This window comes from Octopus sinensis, linkage group LG19 (assembly GCF_006345805.1).
Source record: "Octopus sinensis linkage group LG19, ASM634580v1, whole genome shotgun sequence".
Lineage (NCBI taxonomy): Eukaryota > Metazoa > Mollusca > Cephalopoda > Octopoda > Octopodidae > Octopus > Octopus sinensis.
Window position 1 is genome coordinate 45,018,617 of NC_043015.1, and position 7,017 is coordinate 45,025,633.

General features: G+C 38.3%; 1 protein-coding gene across 2 annotated transcripts in view; it reads left to right on the forward strand.

The window, feature by feature from the left end:
* Window positions 1–6,952: 6,952 nt before the first annotated feature.
* LOC115221967 overlaps window positions 6,953–7,017 on the forward strand; it is a 26,897-nt gene continuing 26,832 nt past the window's right edge. The window contains exon 1 of one of the 2 annotated variants that reach the window (XM_029792065.2): window positions 6,953–7,017. This exon is cut by the window's right edge and continues 93 nt beyond it. The gene's annotated coding sequence lies outside the window, so the exon portion shown is untranslated. The other variant, XM_029792066.2, reaches the window with a different exon arrangement.

The window sequence follows — 7,017 nt, forward strand, 5'->3', positions numbered from 1 at the left end:
TATAAAACTGTAGTTGTGTGAGTGTCTGTCCCCTTCGATTTAGATTCCTAACTACTCCCACATTTTGCGGTGCAGTTTAACCAAATTCGGGTATCTTATAGTCGTGATTCATATCGAGCCCGTCTGAGTATTAGCGCGCGTCTACGCTGAGTCTACGATTTTAAAAATAATTTAACATCATTTTTTATTCCATTTTAATGCATAATTATTCGTGTGTCGATGGCGGCGGAATTGGCGTCCATGGTCACACCTGCACCTGTTTGGTTCTTCCCCTTCTTCCCTCCCTCGTGAACCTGTGGGGAAGGGAGTGTAAGGAAATCAACGTCGTAAAGCGTTGTCAAGGAGACCAGCGCACTTTTAGAGCAACGACTTCATGGCTTGAAGACACCAAAACAGAAATGGCTAAGAAAGCCCGAATTGTCATCTATAAGGGAAGTAACTCTCTAAAAATGCTTATATAGTTATTTCCCTTACAAACCCGAGCAACGCCGGGCAATACTGCTAGTAATAGATAAGAAACTGGACAAAACAACAATACATGCAAAACTTGGTATTATGCTGTCTGGAAGCAAGAAATATTTCTTCTCCAATAATGAAAAGTACAGCATGAAGAAAAAGTCAAAACAATTGATGCAGTCAAGCTTACTCTCTTTTTTCTTTTACTCTTTTACTTGTTTCAGTCATTTGACTGCGGCCATGCTGGAGCACCGCCTTTAGTCGAGCAACTCGACCCCGGGACTTATTCTTTTTGTAAGCCCAGTACTTATTCTATCGGTCTCTTTTGCCGAACCGCTAAGTGACGGGGACGTAAACACACCAGCATCGGTTATCAAGCAATGCTAGGGGGACAAACACAGACACACACACATATATATATACGACAGGCTTCTTTCAGTTTCCGTCTACCAAATCCACTCACAAGGCATTGGTCGGCCCGGGGCTATAGCAGAAGACACTTGCCCAAGATGTCACGCAGTGGGACTGAACCCGGAACCATGTGGTTGGTTAGCAAGCTACTTACCACACAGCCACTCCTGACATCTCCAAACAAAGTGACAACAAGAGTCAAAAAAAACTATGACTATAGAAAAGAATTTACCAAATGGGGAGAAGAAAAATTCATTCAGAGAAAACTATAAAGAAAAATCCATTATGAAAACAATACAACCAAAGAGATTAAAAAAATCAAAAAACAAACATAGACACCAACCCCAGAGGAACCAGACAAAGGTATCGGACCTTTAGTTGTCCAGAAAGGATCTTTTTGATTTGACCGGCAGATTTTTTAAATAATTTCTTTGTAACTAAACACTTTTAAACTTCGTATACTGGTAGAATGTGTTACATAAAACATCTTTTTCTCTTGGCTTTCTTGAGAAAATTCTGTAGTTTGTAAGATATTTGGTCATTAATCTCTTGCATTTCGGCAATTTCAACCAATCAATGACCGTCTATTGAGGTGAAAACAATATCTGCCGAAGTCTGTCAACAGCAATTTTTTGCGGTGTCACATGAAAATATCCCTACTATTTCGAGGGGTCACTCGTAAACAATGCTGAATAACAAACCATTCCCTTTTTAGTGTCCACCCATAATTATGACCCTAGTATCGATCTATTGCATTTCAATCTGTTTTAGGGTTAGGGTTAGAGTTAGGGTTAGGGTTAAGGTTAGGGTTAGGGGTGGGGGAAGGGTACCTTTTTTCTTCAGAAATGTAAATAAATTTTCTCAAGAAAGCCAAGAGAAAAAGATGTGTTATAAACACATTCTACCAGTATACGAAGTTTAAAATTTTTTAGTTACATAGAAATTATTTTAAAAATTTGCCGGTCAAACCAAAAAGATCCTCCAAGAATATATGTGGGGATGGCTGATCCCAAGTGTAGATTAGAAACCTGTATCCTACAATACCAAAATATAAAGCTCTGATAAACAAATGCACAGAACATAGAAGACAAGCATCATAAAGTGTATATTTAGAAACATGTTGATGTGTATATAATAAGAGGAGAAGAGGGAGAGAGAGAAAGAGATGTTTGCAAAAACAATGACTGAATCAAAAGTGACATCTTCAGTTGTAAATAAACTTCAACAAGTAGACCACATCAATACAATATAATTGAAAAGAAGCCTCTCTCTCTCTCTTTCCCTTTCCTTTTCCTTTTCTCTTTTCTTTCTTGTCCATCTTCTTGTCTTTCTCTCTTTCTCCCTTTCTTCAAAAAACAAACTCCACATCTGTTAGTCAAAGACCATTCTTCTTTCTTCTGCATCCTTTCCTCTTTTCTGTCTCCTACTCTCCTTCTTTATTTCCTTCATTCCTTCCTTCCTTCCTCTTTTCTCTTTCTCCTTTACTAAACAAAGCAAAACAACCTTTTTTGATTTGTATAAAAGATATAGAAATTTTCTGTAAAGCTTATCTGAAGAGACCCCATGTATGGATGAAAGCAATAATAAACAACTATCCAAAATTTTGACTGCCTTCTTTTTCTTCATCATCATTTCATCATTGTTCGACCGGGATCAAGACAATGGAATTTACCATGCTACGCCAGACTTCATGGTCCATCATAGCATTACGGAGTTCCTGTTGCTGGATGCCTGTATCCCTGGAGATTACATCAGGGTAGGAGAGTGTGCACCCTCTGGTGTTGCGAGAAGATGGCTTCCAGAGGAGAAGAGTAGAAATTGCCTCGTTTTCAGCTCTACAACAATGTCCAGCAAACTGGACTCTCCTACCTTTCACAATAGATGACACAAGTGGAGTTTCCCATATATTTGCATTTTGGTTGGATGACGCTTCCACGAGAGATTTTGAGCTCTCATAAGGAGGCGAGTGTAGGTTCCATCCAACCGCCTCTCAAGCTTCTTTGATAACGTCCAGGTTTCTGAGCCATATAGTAGAACTGGTTCAACTGTGGCTTTGAAGATTTCAAGTTTGAAGTCTCTACTTAGATTTGATGACCAGATCTTATGCATGTCATTACAGGCTGACCAGGCCACCCTTTCTTTTTCTTAATATACTATGTCTGTACACTCCTTCAAACACTACACACACACATACACACAAAATCAAAGTTTGTTATCCTGTAGAAGTTCAAGTAATGGTACATGTCTATTAAGATTATAAAGATTACAAATAAAATAGTCATTTCCCCTTTAAGAAAAAATCCAAGTTGAAAATGTTGACACTTCAAAGAGTCATGACAACTATCATCCTTTTTTCTTCCCTTAATCATTTATATAACTTTCGGAGTGCTGTCGACTTGAAAGACAGAAATTCTCCCTTTATTTTTATGAGATACTAGCAGCATAGCCCGACGTTGCCCAGGTATGTAAGAGCCCCTAGTAGGCAACGACTAATCCCAATCTAGTACTTTCCCTCTAGGGAATGAAGGCGCATATGTAGGTTGCAATGTCTTCTCTTCACTCGAATACTTCTGTGTATACGATGTTCCTAGCTGTCCCTTTGGGCGAAAACATGAAAACATCATTGCGCCTCCCAACGCGTGAACAGCCCACATACAGCCCAGAAAATGTGTTGCATATAAAAAGCTTAGATTCTCGACCCCATGTCGAATTTATCGATTTTTTCAGAACTGGGGGAACTTTTCAAAATTTTTGCTGCGTTAGTTTTGAATTATGACATTGGGCTATGTGTATGTCAAGTTTCATCAGAATCGGTTGAAAGCTGTGGTCAGGGTGACGGTACAACCTGACAGACACACAGACAGACAAACTGCCGTTTATATAAAGAAGAGATATTTTGAATAACAGGTACTTGATTTTTTTTCTTCTTAAAGAGGGAAACTACTATTTTATTTAAAATAAAATATTAATCGTATATTTGCCATTTGGCTAACCCCTAAGGGTGGATGCTACTGTAGTTTGTAGCCCCAGGAGGACACCTCCTCCAGCTGGCTATAGACACAATTTCTGTGCCCTATCAGTATTTGCAAAGGGAAGCCATCCTTCCCGTCTTCAACTTATGATACACACGGACTCGAGTTTCTGGGTATTGACCTGTCATCAGCGTGTGACAATCACAGTTGTCAATGAAAAGTAGGTTCCCTTCACAAATACTTATCCCTTTTCCAGTATCGTACAGACACTGATATCGAAAAAGTGTAAGGAAAAAAACAGACAGATTCTCATAAGAATGGAAAAACAAACAACTAGAAATGGGTTGTACCTTATAATGAAACTCTTTTAAGAGCATTCAAATGCCACTGCAACGTTGAAATTGTTGCCTCTGTCAGGTTACTTAAGTACATCATCAAGTACATCATCATCATCATCATCATCGTTTAACGTCCGTTCTCCATGCTAGCATGGGTTGGACGGTTCGACCGGGATCTGGGAAGCCAGAAGGCTGCACCAGGCTCCGGTCTTATCTGGCAATGATTCTACAGCTGGATGCCCTTCCTAATGCCAACCACTCCGTGAGTGTAGTAGGTGATTTTTACGTGTCACCTGCACTGGTGCCAGGCGAGGCTGGCATCGGCCACGGTCGGATTGGTGCATTTTACGTGCCACCTGCACGGAAGCCGGTCGAGGCGGCACTGGCTTCGGCCACGATTCGGATGGTGCTTTTTACGTGCCGCCGACATGCTTAAAGAAAATGACCAAGCTGCTATTCAAATAAACAATGATAACAAAATTACCGTATTTTAACGTATATAAGGAACCCTTTTTTGTCAAAAATTAGATTTTAAAAATATGGGAGTTTCTTATACATGGATAGTGAGGATATATATCTGTCAATGAACAACATATCTCTTTTTCTCTTTTTACTTGTTTCATTCATTTTGACTGCGGCCATGCTGGTGCACCTTCTTTAATCGAGCAACTCAACCCCGGGACTTATTCTTTGTAAGCCCAGTACTTATTCAATCAGTCTCTTTTGCCGAACCGCTAATTGACGGCGACATAAACACACCAGCATCGGTTGTCAAGCAATGCTAGGGGGACAAACACAGACACACAAACACACACACATACACATACATATATATACATATATATGACGGGCTTCTTTCAGTTTCTGTCTACCAAATCCACTCACAAGGCTTTGGTCGGCCCAAGGCTATAGTAGAAGACACTTGCCCAAGGTGCCATGCAATGGGACTGAACCCAGAACCATGTGGTTGGTAAACAAGCTACTTACCACACAGCCAGTGAACAACATTGACAGAATTCTTTTCATTGTGTATCAATGATGACTTGGCAAAAACATTACTTCATGCTTAAGTACCCATTTATTTCACTTGGAACAGTAGTAACAAAGAATGGCTAAGAAGAACGTGAGGAAAAACAGTTGAAGGCCATTTGAATGCTTTCAAAGAAGAAACACTAGGTCGTGTTAATGTTGTCACACCAAAGGCAGGAGAACCGTATTATTTAAGAATTTTATTGCATGAAGTTTGAAATAGTATTTTTTCGTTTCCTGTTGCGTATCAACATTTTCAACGGCAGGTACTTCTAGTATATGTGTGTGTGTGTATACATATACATATACATTCATAAAGTTAATCCAAACATGAAAACACAAAGAGAAAACACAACAACGCGAGGACATGGAACAAATATAGTATTATTGGACGCTTAGGAAGGAAGGGAAGAAGGAGGGTTTTACATTTTGAGTGGATCTCTTCGTCAGAAACATAGAAAAAAGAGTACATAAGTATGTAGATATATCATTCATTTCTACACTTGTTTTACAACCATTCAATGGTTCTTTTTGATATCTATCTATTTATCTCTCTATCTTCCTATATATGTGTATATATACACACACATACATATATTTATTCATATGCACATACACACTCATACATACATACATACATGCATGCGTGCATGCATGCATGCATACATACATACATGAATACATACATACATGCATATCTACATACATACATACATATGTACGTACATAGGGATAGCTAGATGGATGTATAGATGGCTTGACAGGCTGTGTGGACAACATGGAACAAGGTTATGATGAGAATGATGATGATGATGCTGATATGTTTGTGTATGCTTATATATATATACATACATATATATATATATATATACACACACACTCTTGGAGTGGTTGGCGTTAGGAAGGGCATCCAGCTGTGGAAACTCTGCCAGATCAAGATTGGAGCCGGGTGCAGCCATCTGGCTCACCAGCCCTCAGTCAAAATCGTCCAACCCATGCTAGCATGGAAAGCGGACGTTAAACGATGATGATGATGATGATGATGATACACAGACATATACTACTTTTACAGGGAAAAGATCAACAGGGATTTTTCTTGTGCATTGAGTCATAATTCAGATAATGTTCTCTTTTGCAGAAATCAACATAAAGAATGCCAAGCACACATATATAGATATAAAGATTGATGGATAGACAGACAGACAGATAGATAGATAGATAGATAGATAGATAGATAGATAGATAGATAGATAGATAGATAGATAGATAGATAGTTAGATAGATAGACAGATAGATAGATAAATAGATAGACAGATAGATAAATAGAGAGATTGATAGATAAATAGATAGACAGATAGATAGATAGATAGTTAGATAGATAGAAAGATAGACAGATAGATAGATAGTTAGATAGATGGATGGATAGATGGATAGACAGACAGATAGATAGATAGATAGATAGATAGATAGATAGATAGATAGATAGATAGATAGATAGATAGATAGATAGATAGATAGATATAGATAGATAGAAATTAACTAACTAACTAGATAGATAGATAGAGAGATAAATAGATAGATAGATAGTTAGATAGATAGATAGATATGCGTACAGGCATACACACTTAGTTCTTATATACTCTCAGACATACCTACATATGTGTGTGTATGTGTGTGTGTATGCGCTTACGTGCATGTGGGTTCAGCAAGGGAGGTAAATAGGTATAACATATAATTTAGAAACTAACCAATCATTTTCTTCGTACGAAATGTGGCTGAATAGGTTTTTTTTCTATAGTAATACTTACCTT